Source organism: Schistocerca nitens, chromosome 4 (genome assembly GCF_023898315.1).
Source record: "Schistocerca nitens isolate TAMUIC-IGC-003100 chromosome 4, iqSchNite1.1, whole genome shotgun sequence".
Lineage (NCBI taxonomy): Eukaryota > Metazoa > Arthropoda > Insecta > Orthoptera > Acrididae > Schistocerca > Schistocerca nitens.
The window spans coordinates 112,349,855-112,373,552 of NC_064617.1; the positions used below are offsets into that span (position 1 = coordinate 112,349,855).

The window sequence follows — 23,698 nt, forward strand, 5'->3', positions numbered from 1 at the left end:
AACTTAGCTGAGACACAAGTTCCCGAGCGAACTCAATATTCGTCCGCCTCTTGTGCCGCGACAACAAATTTCCATCGTAATTATTACTCTTAACATTATTAATTAGTCAGTAGACCCTCCTACCTGTTCCTCTCTCATCGGTGCTATACTTCCTGTGCACTACGTTTAAAAGAAGTCTTTGCGAATGAATTTATGGGAAAGCATGTTTGGTGAAAGAATTAACAAATTATTTTTAAATTAATTTTACAATACATTAGGTGCATGACACTGAAGAGTGTGTGTGTGTGTGTGCGTGTGTGTGTGTGTGTGTGAGAGAGAGAGAGAGAGAGAGAAAGAGTAATGTACAGGAGTTGTGAAATGTGTGAGTGTCGCCGAGGATTGAGTCATAAGTTCGAGAAGGTTCTCCGTATAGAAAAGAAAGAAGGCATTTAATTATAGAATATGGATATGAAAAACAGATTAGTTGTATAGTGGACCACCGACGTATGAAGAAGTGTCTTATTGATGTAATGTGCACAGTTATTTTATACGTTTCCGTTCGGCTGTTGGTGGCCCAGGCAATATTTCTTGGGCACTAAAAGGTACATGTGAAGGGTCTTGGGCAATGGAAGGTCCAGGCAAAACTTCAGAGGCTGTAGAAGATCCAGACTGAACAGTGAGTTGTTCATCAACTGAAAAAAATGTAACTGAATGATTAATGTTATGATAGAGAAAAACTTATGAAGAAAGAAGCATAATGATCCACAACATTATCTGAATTATCATCTTCGGTCGCCTCTGCTGCTGCAGATAGTGGTACGGCAAGCGGTTTGTCCAGATCGTCTTCGTCTTCTATATAAAAATAGCGGTCGGTGTTGGAGCATGACTACTATCATTGTTGGTACAGTTTCGTGCAGGACAGCCCTGTTCATCTGCACCCACACGGACCTTGGCAATTTGCCCTATATTTGCAAGATATAAGCTGAAGAAGCCAAAGGTTTCATTGTGATAATGAGAACCAACCAGATTTTTGTCAACTTTCACCCGCACCGCTGTGGATGAGAGCGGTACTATATATGACGGACGGAAGTTTTCTTTAGCATATGTTCGAACAAATTTTCGACTCATGTATCAATTATGCACTAATTAAGTACAATCAAAGTGCGACAATTGTTTTCGATGGGTACTTGGATAGGAGACTACCAAGTCCATGGAGTGCTTGAGAATGTCGACGAAAAGGCAGTCCATGGAGATACAGTTTAGCAGTGCCATGACACGAACAGTTTCATAAGCAAATTAGACAAGGGTAGATAAGTGACATGCTGAGGACAAAATGCAATGAAAGTGTGATCGTCTCCAAGCAGGCAGATGATTATCCACACACACCGATAATGGGGACGGCAGAATCGCTGGTTTCAGCTCTCAAGTGTATCCGAATTGTGGGGGGAGATGTTGGTTGAACTTCTGATGAGATTATGGGTCTCCAAACTCATATTACCTGACGTCAGGTACAGTCCCTCGGTCCCTTTACCATCCTGGAAGTGCAGTGGAGAAGGGTGTCGCCAACCACACGCTCTTCTTCCACGCAATGAGTGTTTGCGACTCTATGTCCTTACTATTCAACCGAAGCAAGGTTAAATTTCTCGAGACCCTCTCCACAAATCCATAGCCCGAATCACACATTACTATGTTCACTGACGCTTCTGTCCTTAAGTAAATAACAGCTGCTGGTGAGAAATTTCTGATTGCCTTTTATGGTAATAACCAACCAAACACAACACGCAACAAGTTGGAGTACAGGTAGTGCTGACATCAGCATACAAGGCAGCAGAAAACACAGCTTCCATACCTCCCATTGCAGCTTCAGCCCAACGACAACACTTTCAGAGTTTTGCCATCAAGTGCAGCAGTCGATCGGTAACTGTAAGTGTCATGCGCCACGTATATTGTAAAAATAACTTATTAATGTTTCCACCAAACATGCTTTCCCATCAATTCATGAAATGCACCACTTTTAAGCCTAATACTCCGAAAGTATAGCGCCGATGATAGAGAGACAAATGGGAAGGGTCGGTTGGCTGTAGGACACAGAAGGCATTGTTCATAAATGTCGCTTTGCTCTCTTCCCCTCTTATGAGAAAACTAAATCTTACACACGCTTCTAGTAGGAAGTTTAATGTAGGTTCATGTGGTGTAAGGGTTTCTGTTGGTAACATGTACATTTTTCGAGTTGTAGAAGGTGGGAGTGAGCCTTTTTGTCTTTTTCGCAGAGTTGCCAAGGAATCACAGCACTCCGTCTTCAGGCCACGAGTGGTCTACCGGGACCATCCGACCGCCGTGTCATCCTCAGAGGAGGATGGGGATAGGAGGGGCGTGGGGTCAGCACACTGCTCTCCCAGACGTTATGATGGTATTCTTGACCGAAGCCGCTACTATTCGGTCGAGTAGCTCCTCAATTGCCATCACGAGGCTGAGGGCACCCCGAAAAATGGCAACAGCGCATGGCGGCTGGAGGGTCACCCATCCAACTGCCGGCAACGCCCAACAGCGCTTAACTTCAGTGATCACACGGGAACCGGTGTATCCACTGCGGCAAGGCCGTTGCCCAAGGAATCACAGCTTTTCAGAAAATCAAGCCTGGCTAGTGTATTTTGTAGGAAATTACGTCTAATTTGGTATAGAGTGGTCATCGTCGAGAAACGCATAGTTCTTTAGACTTAGACGAGAAACTGAGAAAAGTGCGAAAATTATGAGCTTTCTTTGCATTTTTGCTGTCAAACTACTCCTATAAGGCAGAAAACATGAAATTAGGATTCAGCATCTCAAAAAACATGTAGGACAATTAGGAGAAAAAACATATAGGACATATAAGAGAAAAAAGCTTCTGCAGTTTTGCTATGGGGAAACCAACATACGACTGGGCTAATATGCAAGCACCTTAAAACTTCTCTCTCTTGGGTCGTTTAACTTTTCATGGATTATGTTTCTGTTTATACGTTGTGTGGATGCTTTGCGTCTCTAGAATGCCGGCTGGTGCGGCCGAGCGGTTCTAGGCACTTCAGTCTGGAACCGCACCACCACTACGGTCGCAGGTTCGAATCCTGCTTCGGGCATGGATGTGTGTGATGTCCTTATGTTAGTTAGGTTTAAGTAGTTCTAAGTTCTAGGGGAATGATGACTTCAGATGTTAAGTCCCATAGTGCTCAGAGCCATTTGAACCATTTTTGTCTCTAGAATATTTGCAAATTTATTTTTTAATTTTTGTGTGAAGGGAGGTATGTATCAAGTCCTTTCTTCTGTGCAGTGCAGTCAAAGTGTGGTCTGTATACGACTCTTGTCTGTTACATGGTACATTATCCTGTGTTGAGTCTTCTTTGTCCTTGTTCTGTATTTTAGTTTTAGTTCTGTAACTGAGCCTGCGTGCTGTTAGCGTGTACCCATTGTTGACTGCTGTTTATTTTATTACTCCCATCAGTCTATAACTTTCTCTGTCGAGTACGATCTGTTTTACTGAGGGAAGCGCAGATGCGTCAGTGCCGGAAGTGGAGCTGTGACACATTCTTGGACAGCTCAGTCGATAGAGCACTGGCCTGTGAAAGAGATAAGGTCCTACTTTCGAAGCCCCGTAAGGCACAGTTTTAATTTGCCAGTAAGTTCCAGTTCAGCGTACAATTCGCTGCAGACTGAAAATTCATTCTGGGAAATGGAGTATGTTGCATCATGCTACATGTCGTGCTGGAAGAAAGAGCACTCTTGGGCGCTGTGGTGGGTTCTTAGATTTCCTCTACATGCACAAAATATGGACCACGTTATTATAATTTGAATAAGATGAAATACTTAACCTTGGAACAATCCATGCCCACAGGAACGTCATGTATATTCGTTACTGTCTCAGAACACTAACGTATCACTTGATAGTTCACAAGCTAATAGTCTCTTCTCTCAAAGTACAATTGACTATAAACTTTGTGATGTAGCAATGGAGTGGTGGTGCTGGGGTTTACAGGCATAAGTAATGACATTCCAATGAACATACTTTTATTACACACAAATATTTAAACAGAAAGTTCAAGAGGTGAACACCCAGTTAGCCTTACAAGAGAATCGATAAAACAATTTTATCAGACAATGTTGTTGGCCGTGTGCGGCCCGCATTGGTGCCGTTGTTAGGTTGGCATCGTGTAATAGGGATAGTGGCGTCTCGTTTTCTTCTTGTGTTTACTGGAGCCACTATGTTTGCTAGCATTGTCTGTGGATGAGTGGCAGCAGCAGCGTTTATCGATATCTAGTACCGTGGTACGATCTATGGAAGGACATCAAGTGTTTTCCGGGTGGGGTGTGTCGGCAGTTCGGTTGGGACGGAGCAGCAGAGAGGTCCGGCAGCGCAAAGACATGTCGGGAGTCATGGCGGCATGCAGGCATTGCCGGATCGAGGAGCTGTAGTTGCCGAGGGCCACAACCTCGTTGTCCACCGAACCCAGGACGTTGAGTTGAGTGAACATTAACCCAGTGGCGAAACCTCCACTACTTTGAGATCATGCCGTTTGGTCGTGCGTTGCTGCTCGCAGGGTCACTGTGACGAAGAGCAATGACTTACGTGTTTGGAGTTGGCGAAATTAATTAGCCGTCCTCCACTTCTTATTATTACTCATTGAATTCCTTGTGTTTATTCGTGAAGTTCAACCAGCGGTATTTTTCTGTCCAGTGGCTGCTAACGCCCCAGTTACCTGTCCTGGAGGTTAGCGTATTTTTCGCGGCAGTGTACCTTTCCTCGCCTTGCTGCTGCTGTCCGGTAAGGCGTGTAGTTCGACAGCCTCCTTGATTGTGGTTCGGATATTTTGACTTTTGGACTACCTTGGTTCCTTCTGCTTCTGGATGTTCTAAACACCGGATTCTGAAGACGCAGTGCTGTCCGCTGGTTCCGCCTTGCCTGGGCTATTCCATCATTGTGCTGGTTACCAGATGTTAGGTACATTTTGCAAGAGGGTTTGCGTTTAAACTGTCAGTAGTTTGAGTTGCCATCCGATTAAGTGAATAGAACTCTTGGCTGCCTGTCTCATCAGTTACGAAGTTGAGCGACTTTTCCCAGGCCGATCCTTCGAGCACTGAGACCCACTTCTCTCTCGGTTTTATCAGATTGTGATGATTATGTATTTCTTTCTTGTAAAAAAATATTTTAGTATCCCTTGGAGACGTTAATTGTTCTTAAAAATATGTTATCCAGGCCTTCGGCCGTTAAATTGTTTTGAATTATTACTATTGGGGCCTTCAGGCGACAAATAATTTGAATTTCTGTGTCAATATGGCCTTCAGCTGTGAGTGCAACTTGTTTAAGAATTTTTTATTAGACATTGTGTCCTAACAGTCAGATTCGATTATTGTTCCTTACTGTTAACCTTATTTAGAGTTAATTCCAATTAAGCTGTAAATAAAAAAAAATCTGAGCAACCAAGTGTAACTGAGTAAGGCCCCACGCACTTTTAAATCCTGCCTTCACGTCTCAGTTTTTTAATACAACTTTTAACATTAATGATAAGGGAAAATTTGACTTTAAACTTTCATTTCCCTTTTACGTGCCGGCCCGTGTGACCGTGCGGTTCTAGGCGCTTCAGTCTGGAACCGCGTGACCGCTACGGTCGCAGGTTCGAATCCTGCTTCGGGCATGGATGTGTGTGATGTCCTTAGATTAGTTAGGTTTAATTAGTTCTAAGTTCTAGGCGACTCATGACCTCAGCAGTTAAGTCGCATAGTGCTCAGAGCCATTTGAACCATTTTTGAACCCTTTTACGTTTAAGAAACAACTAATATTAAGACAGCAGCTAATGAACCAAATAAGTTATTCGAATCAACCAAAACAATTTTCAAATTATTTTCTGAGTTCATCTTCATGCATTAGAATAAACAACTTTAAAAGAGCCTACAGACAATCTTTACATAAAAAAATCCTAACAGAAAACGTGGCATACAGAAATCGCACAAATCACAGTAGCAATTAGCAAGAAACCAGCATGACCTAAACGTTCTTGCAATCAACTAAAAGCCGGCCGCTGGTGGCCGAGCGGTTCTGGCGCTACAGTCTGGAACCGCGCGACCGCTACGGTCGCAGGTTCGAATCCTGCCTCGGGCATGGATGTCTGTGTTGTCCTTAGGTTAGTTAGGTTTAAGTAGTTCTAACTTCTAGGGGACTTATGACCTCAGCAGTTGAGTCCCATAGTGCTCAGAGCCATTTTTGAATCAACTAAAACAACGTTCAAATTATGTGCTGAGTTCATCTTCCTGCGCTAAGAATAAACAATTTTAAATCCTCACAGATGCTTTTTACACAAAGAACAAATCCCATTAACTAAGATCGCGGACAGAAATCGCACTGATCTCACTAGCAATTAACAGGAAAAATTTAAATTTACTGAGTTCATCGTCCTCTATTTCAGAATAAATAATATTATAACATACTATAGACAAGTCCATTACTACATTGAACTGATAACGCACACATTAGCGTTACCTGTATGCAGCCCTCCTTCCAAAACGTGAACGACACCTTAAAAAAAAAAAAAATATGGATCAAATGCCTCTGAGCACTATGGGACTTAACATCTGAGGTCATCATTCCCCTAGAACTTAGAACTACTTAAACCTAACTAACCTAAGGACATCACACACATCCATGCCCGAGGCAGGATTCGAAGCTGCGACCGTAGCGGTCACGCGGTTCCAGACTGAAGCGCCTAGAACTGCTCGGCCACACCGGCCGGCTACTCCTTTTGCAAGAATAATCAAATCAATAACACGATACAGAGTACTCAACATAGTCTAATAAATATGATTCTTCTCAAGACAAGCACGTGCATCCAAAACCACGTGGACGCAATACAATAACGTACTTCGCTACAACCAACTAAGTCATTCAGTCGTCCGAGTAGTGAATGCGACTTTACAAGCTGTAACGGCCACAAAAATCTGCACAGGGTAACAATTTCAAACGGCAATCTAGACCAATACTGCCTTCTTTATGTGTATGTTTAACGTCGCTCAGAGTCCTCAATTCGGCGAATGGCGGTATACAGCAGTTCTAGCGGTCCCCTTCATAAAACTCTTCACGCCCACTCGATCCCACAATGGCTTGGAACCTCCGGTTGACCGACCATGTGCCCCGACGAATCCAAGTGATCACCGGGGCAAAGACTCCCGCGGCTCTTCATCAGCCGTCTCTGTCGCAGCGAGAAGCTCCCGCCGCCAGCAGCACGAGCGCGAACTATGAAACGTCCCCTTTTAATAATTTTACAGGACTGTGCTTAACCTGACACACAATATTTTGTTAGCGCAACGCAATCTGACTTTCAAAATTCCCTACAAAAGAATGGCCCTGACTAACATTAAACTATACCTTTCACAAATCACTTACCTCACAAAAATCTTCGCTGCTCAAGCTACTGCAATACAGCGAGCGCCACTACTGCCAGCTAAATAAAATATTCAAACTATGGAAGGCACTAACTACTGATAGGGATAGTTAGCAAGCGAAAGATATTAATAGAGAACAAAGAATGTATTTACCTTGATATCATCATATATATAGCAGTTCATGACAAATTACAAAACTCCGCCATCTCTCTCCCCACATCCACCACTGCTGGCGGCTCACCTCCAACTGCCCAACGCTATGCGCTGTTCACAGCCAGCTGCCTAACACTACAATGGCGAGTATTACAACAATGCAAAGCAGCCACAGACTGCACACCGCACAGCCAGTGATTTTCTATACAGAGGTGGCGTTACCAATAAAAAAACCTAAACAGCCTACTTACAACTAAAGCTCTTGGTACGGAAAGTACGGCCAACCTGCCAGAGGCCGCCATTTTGGGCCCATTGCGCCACTGGTAATACATTGATTTCTGCAGCATGTTTAGCCGTGCATATTAAAGAAGTGCACTCAAACGTCTAATGCACTCCTAAAACTGATCAGTGGCTTCAAATGGAACATTTCGGATATTTAGCAACAAAAAAACTCAACAAATTTAAGCTACACTAGTCGAAAAGCATTTTTTGTGGCGAGCGTGGAACAGTTTTTTCCCTACTATCCTTTATTAATAGTAAAAGCACATTTCGCAGTTTTTGTTGCGGTTTCGAGTTTAAACACCTGTTTTCGTAATTTGCGATAAATTGGTCCTATTCAATAGTCAGCAGGACAAAAGGGAACCAATAGTAGGTCGAAAGTGCAAGGAACAATCCATCGCTAATTTAAAGCTCTATATCGACTTACCTCTTGTTGCCGCGCGTGATTAGCCGAGCGGTCAGGGGCGCTGCAGTCATGGACTGTGCGAGTCCTCCCTCGGACATGGATGTGTGTGTTTGTCCTTAGGATAATTTAGGTTGAGTAGTGTGTAAACTTAGGGACTGATGATCTTAGAAGTTAAGTCCCATAAGATTTCACACATTTTTTTACCTCTTGTTCGTGCTACTCGGTACTACGAAACTTCGCCCTATGTCTCTCTTGTTATACGAAATAAAGCATTGGATTCAAATATATATGTCCAGCACCTTTGTAAACAGAACTGATAAACGTGCCTGCTTTATACTTTTGTCAGATCTAGCCCACAAAATTTTGTCTGCAAATGTCTTCTAGACATTAGGAGAATGATTACGAAAGTACAGAAGAATACAATACTTTCAAAATGTATTCGAATAAAACTAGGCCTGCAATCAAAAATGGTTCAAATGGCTCTGAGCACTATGGGACTTAACATCTGAGGTCATCAGTCCCCTAGAACTTAGAACTACTTAAACCTAACTAACCTAAGGACGACACACACATCCATGCCCAAGGCAGGATTCGAACCTGCGACCGTAGCAGCAGCACGGTTCCGGACTGAAGAGCCTAGAACCACTCGGCCACACCGGCCGGCGCCTGCGATCAAATATCGCCTCGACAACAGACTGCGTGTTTACCGTTCTTTGTTTTCATTACTAGTGGATGTCTTGGATTCGTTTGTTTGTCTCTGTGACCCCGTTGCTTCTTGCGTGTTGTCGTAAGGTCTCTCTCTAGATTGTCCGTTGTTGTTTCGTGTCCGGCCTTTCCGTTCGTTTGTTTGTTCGAGGGGCCGCTCTCCGTTTCGTCCCGCCGCGCTTTCTCGTCCACCCCGCGACCGTTTCGGTCGCGGTTACAACAGGTACCACTCACTATTTATCGTTTTGTGTGCTTACAGTGGCAGTTTTATCTCTATGATTTCTATTTTGAAATTAAATTACCATTAAATCATCCTATTAGCTCTTCTGACTTTTTCTTTATGTTCAAATGGATTGGAAACTTTTACTTTTACTTTACATGTGGCAAGGGAGTTATTGACCATACGCCTGTCTATGAGTCTCTTCCACTTCTGCCTGTCCAATGCGCTGTTTGTCCAGTTGCTGTTGGGGTTCATCCTAGTTGTGTCCTCCCGAATGTTATCACGCTATCTGATTCTGAGTTTCACTCTTCCTCTCGTTCCATCTATTGTTCTTTTCGCTGGCTCTTATATTATTTGCTTTGTTTTACTATTACTCGCGTAACAACTCATATATTAAATGAAATATGTTACCACGAAAAGAGCCCCGAAATACCTTTTAGTGATACTGTGCCGTGACTTTCTTTGGATCATTAATTTTCAACAAAACGAAATATATTTTGTTCTTATTGTTCTGGATCTGGCTTTCTATTAAAGGAACATTTTTTCGTTACTGTAACTCGCCAGAAAGTTCAACCTATCTTCCTTACTTTATAGTTATTGAAAAGGTTAATGAAAATTACTTCGTTATCAATACTGATGTTACAGTACGCAATGATTGTTCAACATCATAATTTTGCAGTGGATTTTTGTTAACAGTAAAACAACAATAAGTACCACGGCTAACACGAGAACATGAGACTATTATCGGAGAAAAAAGATGTTTTTACTATAAGGTTGCCAGACCAGAACTACGCACAGCAAGATTTCTTTTTGTGATGAAAGTAAATTATCTTTTTGTACCGTTAGTAATATATTATCAGCAGCCCGCATCAACCTGTAAAACACATCATAAAATCTGCTGCTCTGCTCTACAACTTCGAAAGCTGAAAGAAGTAATTTTTACTTCACTATTACCTGCCCGCTTCTTTGCGGTATGATAGAGTTCATTTAATGAAATTTGAATGCGCCGCGGCAACGGCTCGTTCGTTCGTAGCGCAGCTCTGCACCACGAATAATATTTAAATAACTGAAAATGTCTTAAGGGGATGGGATAAAATACCAGGCAAGCTTATCATAAATCATAATGCAAGGTTTCACTAAGTAACTCTGTTCAAAACATTTAAACAATTCGATTAATTACACACCTTTTCATAACCTTACTTAATGGCGTCCCTCTTACAAACTTGACAAAAGAATGCTACGCTAGCATACAATATCACGTCACAGGCTATCCTACTCACGTAACTCCAAGAAGACGACAGAGAAATTAATGTTCGTTCTGTATTATTTATACTAATCACACATTCTCATCTTTGTTTGATATTTAATAAGTATCGTCTGTGGCGGTTTCAGTACTCGCCGACACAGATATTATCTAAAATAAATTAAAAAAAAATACATAATTTTATACAAGTACAACACATGACACACAATGTTTTCTCTTTATTACATAATATGTCTTTTGCTAAGAGACGTTACATTCTGCTGAATGCCGTCGTAGGTAGTCTATTCTCTGTCATTCTTACTATGTGGCCTACCCAATTCAATCTTCTTCTCTTGAGCACTTCGACGATGTTACGATGTTTGCACAGCCCTCTTAATTCTTCATTTCTTCTTATTCTCCATTCCACGTTATTTTCGTCGTACACAGGTCCAAAAAATTTTTTTAGGACTTTTCTTTCGAATTTTAACAGTTTTTCTTCATATTTCTTTCTAAATATTAATGTTTCACATCCATATAATATTACAGGTATAATGGTCGATTGATATAAGCGGATTTTGAAGTTACTGCTAAGTGATCTTTTTCTTAGAATTTTGATGAAACTAAAGTGTCTTGTTTGCTGTTGAGATACGGACATCTTTTTCTGTATCTGTTCAGTTGTTATTACTAAAAAGACTTCCCAGGTACTTGAAGTGGTCAACAGTCTTGAAATTGAATCCATCTACAGTCAGAGGTGCATCTTTCCTGGTTTTCTTACTTACGGACAGGTATTCTGTCTTTTCTTCATTAACATATAATCCTGTTTTCTCAGCAATTTTGTAGTAATTTTGCATCATTCTGATTAATTCTGTCTTGGAACTACTTACTAGTGCTACATCTTCTGCATAGGCAAGTCTTGTAATGTTCACATCCTATAGCAGGATCCCTTGTGGACTGGTTTCAGAAAATTCTCTACGGATCCTCTCTAGGAAAGGTTAAATAAAATAGGTGAAATGGCATCTCCTTGTCTCAGTCCAGTGTACACCTTAAAATCTTCAGTTTCTCCTACCGGTGTCTTTATGCGAGATAAAGTTTCATCTATAAACATTTTAACTAATCTGATTAATTTTGATGGTATTTTAAATTCCTTCATTATATTTAGGAGTGTCTGTCGGTGTATGCTATCATTGGCCTTTTTAAAATCTACGAATAATATGTGGACATCTACATTGAATTCCCACGCCTTCTCAGTTACTTGTCTCAGGGTGAATAAGTGATCTAATGTGGATCTGTTTCTGCGGAAACCGCAATGGTAGTCCCCAATAAGTTGTTCTGTTATTGGTATCAGCCTGTTTAATAGGCAGCTCGATAAGATTTTGTAGGTGACATCCACTAAGGCAATTCCTCTGTAGTTATCACAAACAAGTGGATCCTTCTTCTTAAATATGGGGCACACAATTGCAGTTTTCCAATCTGCAGGAATGGTTTCTGTCTCCCAAATTGTTTCTATTAACGCCTGTATTTCTAATTCCAGTTGTGGGTCTCCATTCTTTAATAACTCAGCGTATATCTTGTCCTCGCCACAAGCCTTGTTATTCTTTAATTTCTTTATTGCTTGCTGTATTTCATTTACTGATGGGGTAGTAATTGTATCAGCTGTATCAATTGTATGAGGTTCTTCCAATTTAAAGTAAGAGTTGGGTCATTGCAGTTGAGAAGTTGTGAAAAGTATGTCTTCCATCTGTTTTGTCTGTCACTTTTGTTGGTCAATATTTTCCCATACTGATACTGTATAAACTGTTCCCTTTTATTGAATTTACCAAAGGATTTATTTATATTTTGATACATCTGCCTTGTCCTGTCATGTTGGAAATCATTCTCTGCTTCTCTGATCATATTGTTATAGTATTCCCTTTTCTCTTGTCTTAGTGTTCTTCGCGTTTCTTGGCGCAGTTTATAGTATCTTTCCTTCAATGTCATATTGTCCCTTTCTTTAATCCATGCATTCCTCGCATTTCTTCTTTCCAGCACTTTTTCATGTCACTTTGTGTTAAACCAAATTTTATAAGGTCGTTTTCTTTCACCTATGATTTTGGAAGCTGCTTATTGAATACAGACCTTCAGGTGTCCCCATCTGCTTTCGACATCCTGTGGTTCTGCATTGGTCAGTCTCGGTTTTGTTAGATTGTTTTTAATTTCTTTTGTAAAATTTTCTTTTGTATCTACTTTTGCCAGGTTTCCTATGTTATATCTTGTAATTTCTTCTCTATTTCTATTTACTTTCCTTTTGAGTTTCATTTTTGATATTATTAACATGTGGTCTGTGTCACAATCCGCTCCCCAAAAAGTTCTGAAAACTTTAATACTGTTTTGGAATCGTTTCTGGATAGCTACATGATCTATTTCATTGAGTACCTTCCCATCTGGTGATATCCATGTTCCTAAATGGATGCATTTATGTTGAAATTTTGTGCTGCTTATCATAAGACCATTTGTCATTGCAAAGTTTATAAGTCGAACCCCATTATCTGAACTTTCCTCGTGTAAGCTAAAATTGCTGATGGTTGGCTTGTAGATTTCTTCCTTTCCTACTTTGGCATTAAAACCTCCTAACACTATTTTGACATTGTGCCTACTTAATAAGTTGTACGTTTGTTCCAATTGGCTGTAGAATTCTTCTTTCGTGTTGTCATCCTTATCTTCTGTGGGTGTGTGTGCATTTAGAAATGTAATGTATAACCAATGTGTCTGAATAGTTATGTATGACATGCGGTTGTTAACATGTTTGAATTCCCTTACTGAGTCATCTATTGATTTATGAATGTAGAAACCGGTTCCAAATGCATGGCGCTGACAGCAGTCTCCATACGTTATTGTTCCGTCTGCTATTTTCAGTGAACCTGTTCCATGCCATCTTACTTCTTGGAGAGCTACCAGTTGCACTCTATATTTTCTTAATTCGTTTGCTAGTATTTCGGCAGTTCCAGGACGATACAGGCTTCTAATATTCCATGATCCAAAAGAGAATTCCTTGTAGCTTTGGCAGTTTTTGTTCCTGTAAATCCTGTCCTGTTTCCGAGGCTGGCGTTGAGTATCCTGACCGTTTCGTATTTTTGCATGAGTGGGTTGGTAGCCCTCTGCACAACCCCCTACTTGGAGGACCAGGAGTCTTGATTTTGGGGTACTCTACCCCTAGGAGGGTTGCCTTCACCGCAGTTGAGCGAGCCTCTCCTGCCCATGCTAGTTTTGGTCCACCCCGGGTACTTTATTCCCTGGTACCCTCTATATCTAGAGAGCATTCCCCTATCCACCACCTGGGAAGGCGCCCAATGGGGGACTAGCAAACCCCACACAGGGTTTGGAAACTAAGTAACAGAAATGCAGAGACGAGACAAAGACAAAAGGACAGAAATGAATAAAATTAACTGAATCGTTAAGTCGAGTTCCTGCAACCGTTCCAATTGAGACCAACATTCTCCTTCTCGTTGCATCTCTCCCTTCGAAATGAATTCTGTGCAGGTTTCCTCCCTTTTCGCCTCGAAACGTACAGCAAAAAGCACAGCACTGAGGCATCATTCTACTTTAAACTTGGAAGATACACAACATTTCCTGTGCTTCGCACGTAACGCTTGGGCCCACAATGGCTGTTAATGTCACGTGAAGCGGTTTCTGACAATCCTGAACTGCGGACGGCAGCAAACGCAGGGAAAAAGGATTTTTTTTTCTTTATAGAGTTTCGATTCCCCCCCGAAGGGGGCGGGCTGGCAGCAGCTTAGTACGTCGCTCTTCAGCCAACACAATTTGTTTTAAGAAAATGAAGACAATAAATAATAAAAGTAAGCGATAAAATCGGTGACGTAAATGGTAAAATGGCGGAAAATTGTGGAACTTATAAAACAAAGGGTTGGTGATGCTAATCAAATACACAGGAAGCAGACAGGTAAAATAATAGACATACAATTAAAAAACACGGCAACAGTCTGGTTTCTATTCGGAAGAGATATAAAAATCACATGCAGCGACAGCATGATTTCTGTTCGCAACACTTTGGAAAGAGGCACAACACTGAACACTCACTTGAACACTTCACTAAATAGTTGGCACAAATGTGACATACCACAGCTGAGGGCAGATGGGGGGGGGGAACCTGGACAGATGATGGGAAAGAAAAGAGGGGAAGGAGAGGAAAAACGAAGTGGGGGGAGGGGGGAAGGAGCCGGTGGAGGACAAGGACCCATAAGAGGGGTGGGGGTCTGGGCAGATGCGAGAGGGAGTGGGGAAAGGCAGAGGAGGGAAGTACAAAAGGACTCAGGGGGAGAAGGGAGGCAGAGAGAGGGTAGGTGGGGAAAAAACAGGAAGGAAGGGGGGGAGAGGGAGCCTGGGGAAAGGACAGAGGAAAGGAGGGGGAGATGAGGATCCAGATAGGAGGGAGAAATGGAGGGCATCATCTGGGAGGGGGAGTTGATGGAAGCCACCTTGGGAAAGGAGATGAAGGGTGTAGAGATGGAGGATAGGGGGGACACAACAGTGAAGGTTGGAGAGGAGAGGAGCAACCAGGTGACGACGGAGATGAAGGCAGCGGAAGGTGTAGAGTATGCGGATATGTTGGAGGAATAGGAGCAGATGGGGTAAAGGAATGAGGTCATAGAGGATCCGTGTGGGGGACAGGAGGCATATACGGAAGGCGAGGTGGAGTGGATGGCGCTCAAGGATCTGGAGGGACTTATAGAATTTGGGAGGTGGGACTGGCATAAGAGAGGCTGGGACGGATTAAGGATTTGTAGGTGTGGAGGATGGGAGAGGAGTTTGAGGAGTCAGAGGCGGTTGTGGGCTTTGGGGGAAAAGGATGGTCATAGTTTCCTTTATACAGAGCGGCCTGCCGGAAGTGCCACTCGGCGGGAATTTAAAGTGCCGGCCGCTGCCGCCGGAATCGAACCGCCACAATCTTTGCTACGTACTTCTGTGTTGTAGAGCTCTTGCGCTGCTGGCTCTGCAGAGAGACACTGCGACGATCAGAGTGGGATGAGTAGCCCTCCGCTCTGACGTTAGCAAGCATGCTGCAGCGGTGGCGCGTGGAAGTCACTGAGGGCGTGTCTACGCCACTATCTCTAATTCGTCGCTGCATCTGCCAGCGACTCTGCTTACTTCTGGTTCCGTCGTAAGATACCGACTTTGCCACGGGACGACACTACACAACATCAGTCCGATATTCATTAAAACTGATGGAGATGTTTATTGCTGAAAATAATTGTGCTCCGGTCAGTGAGATTTCCAGACCAAATGAACCCGACACCTCTGAAAGGAGGCTTTTGTTGGTGCACAGAGGTCAATGGCAGTCTGCGCGAATGGCGCCACGAGCCACCATTTAATGGTCCTTGTGCTCATTGAAGCACCACCTGCGCGTCGGATCGACAATAGAAGTTAGACGTTAATATTTCTTTGGGAAGTTGACAACTGATTCTGCTGCGGTGTGCATACATCGCAAGTGGTAGCGAGCGAACAGTTGTTGAGAGTAGTCGGACGGTGGGTGCGGTGAAGAAAAGCCGAGCGACGTGGGAGGTCCCGGCCTGCCGTGACCGTACTAGGTGCGCCGGAGGAGATTTTGGTATTAATTGAGAATTTTTTGGTAATTTGCCTTTCTGCTGATTGCTTGCTTGCGCACTGGAGGGGTTTTGTTAGATTTGTGCATGCGTACACTGAGAGTAATAGTCGTATCTTTGTTGTGACCAGATGCGTCATTATTGATTATAGATATAGTGGAATGATTGAAGTCATTGCTAATCGAATTGTCGAAGAAAAGGAAAGGCCCGAGTAAATTCTATCAGTGCTTAAATTGTCAATTTTCATAATATAGTAAGTTAAAAGTTTTTATGTAGAATAATTTTAAACTGCTGCAGTCACTTTGTACTAATATTTTATTAGCACAACGCATTTCGTCAGCATGCTGCCATCATCAGGTGCATTATACAGTTACTTTATACATCAGCTGATAGGCTATGTGCATTAGCTGTGTGTGCCAGTGGGGTTAAGAATCGAAAAATAAACCTGCGTGGAAGGGTAAATCTGTTATAGTGTGTACATTATGTGAATAGCATGATTAGGTAATATAGGTTAATACGTTTAAGTATTAATTGGAGCTCTGCATTTCGATGAAAACAACCGCTCGAGCATTTCCCATTTCGTGCCGGTGCTCGACGGCTGGGAAAGGCCCACGCTGCGATACGGCTGTGGCCGTCTAATGCGCCATGTGGCCGGTTGTGCTCCACCTCTCGGTTATCGGTTGGACGGTCGAGCACTGCCGGGCGCTCGAGCGTACTCACAATCTCGGCTGGTGACAGTACAACCGCCGCGCGCTCTACAGTGCCAAATCGCATTAGAAAACGTGTGTGAACGCAGTTGACGACCTGGCCTTGAGCAGCGCAGACAGCGTTATGGATAAACCAAGTATAGGTCGTAAACGTTCCATTCATGAAACGAAGAGAAGTATTATGGAGAGAATTAGCAGCGGCTCATTAGTCCTGAAGAAGAAAGACATGTCGGAAGAGGAGGTGACAAGTGAAGCTTGGAAATCGTTTGCACTTGTAGTGGATCCTGTCACGCAGGCTTCTGCTGGTTTCGTGCAATGTACCACATGTGATACCATACTTCCGTACCAGTCAAGCACAACAGGTATGATTCGGCACTGAAAAAGTAAATGCGGGGCAGAAGTCCACCGGCCACTTGCAGTACCAAGTAGCATAAAGAAAGTTGTTGTTAATAGGTTGGTCGATATGAGTGGAATAGATTTGCTACCGTTAAATACTTGTAGTAAGATTGGCTTCAAGAATTATTCGCAGGAGCTCATCAATGTTGGCGCCACTTACGGCGAAGTCAGTATAGAAGATGTTCTTCCGCACCCTATCACTGTATCGCGGCTTATTAAAGAAAAGGCAGACAAAATACGGGTGACAATGGTGCCCAAGCTAATATGTGCCTTAAAGAACAAAATGTGCGCTTTAGACGCTGTTCTGTGGTCTGATAACTACAGGAAGAGAAATTTTTTGACTGTGACGTCGCATTATGTGAATGATGAGTGGCAGCTAGAAACGCTTGTTTTGATAACAGCCGAGTTTCCGGACGTACCTAAGACAGGAGAGAACATACGGCACGAAATCGAAGAGTGGATGCTTGAGTTAGGAATTATCAAGAATGATCTTACGAAATGCTACTTTGTCACCGACCAAGGAGCTAATACGAAGAAGGCACTTGAATCTTACGACCGTTTGCCTTGCTTTGATCACTGCTTGATGACTGCGCTTCGTCACACATTTCAAGAGACGTTTTTAGAAGACGAAGCCCCTGAAATCCTGTCGTGTCTACTATCAGCGAGAGCTATAGTAGGCTATTTGAAGAGATCTGGTCACTCGGGGCGTCTGCGGCACTCTGTGAAGCAAGAAGCTGTAACTCGGTGGAACAGTATACTGTTCATGCTCAATCCCGTCATAAGTCAAATCGACGATATTCGAGATCTGCTAGAATCCCGGGGGCAATCGACACTCTTAGAAACCTTCCAAGAAGGATGCGTACGAGACGTTGTCGGTTTTCTAACCCCCTTTAAAGAAGCGAGTTTGGATTTGGAAACTGCAAAGGTAACAACGCTGGAACGTGTGCTGCCGTGGTACAAGAGTCTGTGACATCATTGTGAACCAATAGACTGTGACAACGAGGTAAGAACACTTTCTATAGGTTACGATCCTTTATACAACTGCTGAATTATCAGAGTGCAGTTATGTATATTGGGTTTCCTTTTCAGCTCATGGCGAAAATAAAAAGGAGAGCAGCATACTTCATCACAGAGAAGTGCAAAATTGAGGCTATCCATTACGTTGCCACGATTCCATGGCCATCACGGCGTCATTTGAAGAAACTCACAGCAGACGAAAAGCAAGCCGCGTATGCGAGTACGATTGTACTCGGAACTGCCCGTAAATGGTAAGGTTCATTCACTGAAACCAATTAGTAAACGAATGTAAGTTCTTCCCATGAAAATGTCCAGGATGGACTGGAGTTCGGATGAGGACGACGAAGATGGACACACAGTTACTACCAATGAACTCGACAGGTACCTTTCGCTCTCCAAATCCGACTGTAGTTGTGCCGAAGAACAAATTTTGGAGTGGTGGAAAACGCACGCGGGGCTATTTCCAAGGCTGTCGGTAGTAGCCAGAAGAGTTCTCTGTATTCCTGCCACCAGTGCTGCCAGCGAGAGAAATTGTAGCCAGGCCGGTCACGTGCTGTCCAGCAAAAGATCGTGCCTGGTATCAGACAAGGTGGATGATCTCTTATTGATCCATCACAATTACGTAAGTATTCACAACATACAACGTAATCACAAGGAAGGAAACATTCCTCAAACTCTATAAATGTATGGTTCCACTTTCATTGACTTCACAGGAAGAAGTTCAAACCGCCAGCTGTAGTAATAGCTCCAGGAACAAAAATGACGCCTGTGTATCAGGACGCACCAACGACGAAAAACGAACTGTATAGTCATGATTCACTTGTAACGTTATTTACAGGTCATAATTTGTTCAGAAATTAACGTTTGTGCAACAAAATTTCGTGAGTATTACTTTTAACTCCGTCATTCCTTCCCGATCCTGCATTCAATGTTAGTACAACGTATACGTGGCCGAGTTTGGAGATAGGCTACACATAGTCCACTGTGTTCCCGTTTGTCTACCGAACGGAACAAAATACTAAATAAAGACATTACAGTTTTTAACGTTACAATTACTGGAATACATGATAACCTCAAAGGCGAAACTCCAGTAGTCTGCAACATATTAACAAACATCAAATGTAACATATACAAGTGTATTGTTTAGGTAATAGAACTGGTAGTAAACAACGAAAGACATTTGTAAAAGTAATAAGTGAGTGGTTAATGTGAAGCTGTGGCCTCTGATCTCAAGGAGTGTGACGAAGCGCGGCTCGCTGGCACTGAGTCCACCGGTTACTGGCGACCGGCCGAGCGCTGGCGATCGGCTGCCCACAGCCGCCGGAAGAGGACGCTCGGCCGCGTACTGCCGAGAGCCAGAGGGTCGAGCGGGACTCGCCGGTAAAAATCGGAGATAATGCAGACCTCTAGTATTAATATATAACTACAGTCTTCGAAATTGTAAGTAGTTTATCTTAGATTTTGAAACTCCTTGGAAAGTTGTAAACAGACGTTTGCGAAAATGCTAAGTTGTGATTTGCCTGTTACTGTGCTCTGTGTGCCAGAAAATGAAATCACCAACAAAAAAGTAAGTAAACGTATTAATATATATTACCTAATCATGCTATTCACATAATGTAACAGATTTATCCTTCCACACAAGTTTATTTTTCGATTCTTAAGCCCACTGGCACACACAGCTAATGCACATAGCCTGTCAGCTGATGTATAAGTAACTGTATAATGCACCTGACGATGGCAGCATGCTGCCGAAATGCGTTGTGCTAATAAAATATTAGTAAAAAGTAACTGCAGCAGTATAAATTATTCCACATAATCTTATAATACACTCACAGATCTCAAACAATACCCATATAACATCGACAAATTTAAAAGTTTTTATTGGTTTCTTTCACTTTTGTTCATCGCTGAAGGTTTATTGACCAAACTCTCCTGACGATTTTGCATGTTACTGGAAACAGAATATTCACGCAGTTGCAGTGGTAAGACGGGGTACGTTGTCTGTTGTACGTGTATGCGGGAGAATTATTGTATTAATTGTTAGGAAATGATAAAAAATATTTTTATAATCGCAGTCAGCTACAAGAGAATTTGATTTTCCATAATTTATAGGAAGAGTAATACATTTCTTTTTTTCCTCATTCAGAATGATAATACTGTCAGCGATGGAGCCTTGCACATTTCCGTGCGTCTTTCATCAGAACAATAATAGTTACAAGTATGTGAACTAAAAAATTTTCACGATAATGGAGGTCCTGAGTTCCTCTCTGACGACTGCCCTGCCCTCACGTTCTGTCGCCTCTCTAGGTCGATCATTTCCTCCTTGACGCTGTGTACGGACACGGTTCACCCATCCATACCAGCATCGTCGAATAGTAGCATTCAACTGTCGAGCGATTCGCCATTTACTATAACCGACTTCTTTGAACCCAACTACAAGTCCACTCCTAAATGCTGACATCTGCGAGGCATAGTTACTGTCCAACTGAGTATACGGAAAGAACTTAGTAAAGACTTTATTTTCTGGTATCGACATGTGCCCCGTTTACCACCCTTGCCAGCTGCGTGGTGAAATTGTACTGCAGCGTTTCACATTCATCCATCGGCCACCCGACTTTACAGTTTTGCACTTTCCGTCGATACTTACCTGAATATCAATTTGTGACTATTTTGCATAACTCCTTCGTGGTGCGCCTTTCTGGGTGTGTGTGTAATTACGAATCTTGTGAATGTTTTCGTGATAGTTTTAGTCAAGTCTAGTACGAGAGCAGCTACACTCAAAGTTTCGCAAATGTATGTATGAGGCCGTATGCTCTTCCTGTCGCCGCAGGGCAAGGTAACCTCAGGCAGTAAAGTCTCGTGTGCCACCTGTCTGCAAATCGTGTTAACTTTGGTCAGTGTGTGATCATACCTTAACTGTTTGTGTACTGTATTTTTTGAGGCGGAAACGTTTTCGTACTGTAATTACCAGAAAACTAAACGATTTTTGAAACTTCCTGACAGATTAAAATTGTGTGCCCGACCGAGACTCGAACTCGGTCGGGCACACAGTTTTAATCTGCCAGGAAGTTTCATATCAGCGCACACTCCGCTGCAGTGTGAAAATCTCATTCTGCAAACGATTTTTGACTAACAACATTTTACTCTTGAAATGAGACCCATGAAGTAGTAAATGAGTTTTGCTATTTGGGGAGCAAAATAACTGATGATGGTCGAAGTAGAGAGGATATAAAATGTAGACTGGCAATGGCAAGTAAAGCGTTTCTGAAGAAGAGAAATTTGTTAACATCGATTATAGATTTAAGTGTCAGGAAGTCGTTTCTGAAAGTATTTGTATGGAGTGTGGCCATGTATGGGTGTGAAATGTGGACGATAAATAGTTTGGACAAGAAGAGAATACAAGCTTTGAAAATGTGGTCCTAGAGAATAATGCTGAAGATTAGATGGGTAGATCACATAACTAATGAGGAGGTATTCACTAGAATTGGAGAGAAGAGAAATTTGTGACACAACTTGACTAGAAGAAGAGATCACTTGGTAGGACATATTCTGAGGCATCAAGCGATCACTAAGTTAGTATTGGAAAGCAGAGTGAAGGGCAAAAATCGTAGAGGGAGACCAAGAGATGAATAAACTAAGCAGATTCAGAATGATGTAGGTTGCAGTAGGTACTGGGAGATGAAAAAGCTTGCACAGGGTAGAGTAGCATGGAGTGCTGCATCAAACCAGTCTCTGGACTGAAGACCACAACAACAACAACAAAAACACAGTAAACAGGAAAAATGCATGTCTTTCGCTAACCTTACGGCTAGTATTTAGTATTATATTGTTTTTATGTTTGTATTACAATGAAATTAATACCTCTATCTGCATACAGGGACAGTTGAAAAAGTGTGCCCCGACTGGGAGGCGAACCCGGGATCTCCTGCTTATATGGCAGACGCTCTATCCATTTTTTTTATCTCATTTTGTTCGCTTTCGTTCGTTGCATCTGCTCGGAGAGGACGTCGTAAGACACCCGTTTAAGTGCGTCGTTGACCGATTAACGCAGTTTTTTTTATTACAGAGGGCAGCTAACCCTCTGGCCGAACACGCTGAGCTACCGTGTCGGCATCCATCTGAGCCACCGAGGACACAGAGGATAGTGCGACTGCAGGGACTTATCTCTGGCACGCCTCCCGTGAGACCCACATTCCCAACTTATTGTCCCGCACTATATTCATAGTGCCCCTGCCCATTATACTCATTACTCGCGGCTTTTTGCAGATTCCCGTAGGAGTTGGGGCACTATTTGTGCATCCGCACAGAAGATGGTCAAATGGCCGGTGAACCTTAAGTGTATATATGAAGATGGTATCTGTTCTTTTGGACATGTCCGAAAGAACATATACTATGTTTTGGACATGTCCGAAAGAACATATACCATCTTTTGGACATGTCCGAAAGAACAGATACCATCTTCATATATATTTTCTGCATGTGTTCCCGATCGCACTGCACGGGGGAACGCTTGTCATGGAACTTATGTCCGTTTTACTCTTTTGACACGGAACTTTTGGTCCCACGGCAACACTGGGGTGACGAAGACCTCAGATGATTTACTGATTTTATTTTTCACACCAGATGAATGAACTGCAACTGCTCCGAAACTGCTCGTATACCCAACAAAAGACTATGAGTTAAGCAACTGTCATGCGGTTTTCTTTATTTTTCAAACTGAATTCCAATTTGTCACAAAATGTCTGTATTATCAGCCTAGTTGCTGTTGAACAAATCGTAAGAGAGGTAACAGAAGCTGTATGAGAAGACTGTTAGAAATAAAACTTGGAGACGTCAAATATATTTTTAAAAAATACTAGTGAATGTGTGCAACAATAGCTCGAGTTTTCTAGCTGCTTAGGAAGTGTAGATGGAAAATGCATTCCAATTATTTGCGTTGCTCGTTCTGGCTCTATGTTCAAATATACAATCATAATGTTCTGCTGCTGAGGGGTTCTAGGCGCTTCAGTCTGGAACCGCGCAACCACTACGGTCGCAGGTTCGAATCCTGCCTCGGGCATGGATGTGTGTGATGTCCTTAGGTTAGTTAGGTTTAAGTAGTTCTACGTTCTAGGGGACTGATGACCGAAGATGTTAAGTCCCATAGCGCTCAGAGCCATTTGAACCATTTGTTCTGTTGCTGATGGTCCCTCCGCAATGGTGTTGTGATCTATTCCGTTATTCTGCGCAACGAATTAATCTGAGATGTATCCTTTACCCTGTGGCTCCTGCAAGATGCAATTTCCACCCCCACACTACTACAGAAGTCAGACAGACGCTCCTAACGTTCTAAAGAGAAATGACTGAAAAACTTTCAGCAATAAATATCTTCTGGAGTCGTCCGCTTTAAGGAAATGACACACAAATTCACAAAATTTCTTACATAACTAGTGGGATACTTGGGTACTGGAGTAGTGCTAGTTAGTGTAAGAAAAACATGAAACTAACGAAAATTATTATTTATTTTGCAAAAATTCTGAGAAATCGCAATGGCACTTTTAATTATGAATTGAACAAGTTATATCCCGGTTCTTTTCGGAATGTGAAGTTACC

General features: G+C 42.6%; 1 pseudogene; it reads right to left on the reverse strand.

Annotated features, from left to right (window-relative positions):
- Nucleotides 1-2,468: 2,468 nt before the first annotated feature.
- On the reverse strand, nucleotides 2,469-2,585 carry LOC126253890 (5S ribosomal RNA; annotated as a pseudogene).
- Between the last annotated feature and the right edge of the window lie 21,113 nt (nucleotides 2,586-23,698).